The sequence below is a fragment of the Cucurbita pepo genome, chromosome LG14, assembly GCF_002806865.2.
Source record: "Cucurbita pepo subsp. pepo cultivar mu-cu-16 chromosome LG14, ASM280686v2, whole genome shotgun sequence".
NCBI lineage: Eukaryota > Viridiplantae > Streptophyta > Magnoliopsida > Cucurbitales > Cucurbitaceae > Cucurbita > Cucurbita pepo.
The window spans coordinates 3,824,338-3,825,366 of NC_036651.1; positions in this window are offsets into that span (position 1 = coordinate 3,824,338).

Sequence of the window (1,029 nt, forward strand, 5' to 3'; positions counted from 1 at the left end):
AAAAAAAAAAAAAAAAAAATCATAGGACTATCCAAATTTGGTCTCTTTCCCATAAAATTGGAACTTGGGATACAAACATTCAATATCTCACGAGAACATTGCTTTTTTTACTTTTCAAATCTTTCTCTTCCTCTTCCACAACTTTTCTTTACCTTAACTCGAGAGTTCTGACCAATCTAAATTATCCAACACAAATCACAAAAATTAGATTGGATAAGATTTTTTTAGGTTTTTGCGGATTAATTCTTAAAAAAAAACAAAAAGAAAAAAGTCAATCGGACAGATCCAAACATAGGGTTACAATCTAACTCAATCATACCCTCATTTTAAGATTATTTTGAAGATTAAGAATATTTGACCTTTGCAGTTAATGTTAGTTATTAACATAACATATATTGTTGATAAGTAGGTTTTTTTCAAATAATTATTTTAATAAAAATACCCGACAACCTAACCCAATCAAGCCTGGAATAGAAGGTTGGGTTAAAATAGAAGGTTGGGTTGGGTTGCGCTGTGAACTCAATTTAGTGATTCAGCACCCATTCAACCAATCTAAAATTTTAGGTTGTTCCAAAAGATTTCTCTAACTCAAATCGAGTGCGAAAACGCTAAATTAATATTTATTTTTTTTAAGTAAATGCCATATGAACTTAGGTAAACTATTTGACAAATATTATGAATGTAAAGTTTGCATAATAACACCAAAAGCATAACCTGAAATATTCAATTGTAAACTTAAATAATAATAATAATAATAATAATTTATTCAATTTTTTGTAAACTGTGGGATTTAAATCAAAAGGGTTATTGTTTTGATAATTAATAAGAAAAGCTTTATAATATGAACTGTTTGAACATTCCTTACAGAGAGAGATTTTAAAAAAATGGTCAAAGTTGACGAATCTAAACTGAAAGTCAGCGGACAAAGTCAATGCACAACCTTGAGTGGGCTAATCACGTGAGCGTTTTGGCACAATGAACACAACTGAATATAATTACTTAAAAAGAAAAGTCTCATGTAACGGCTCT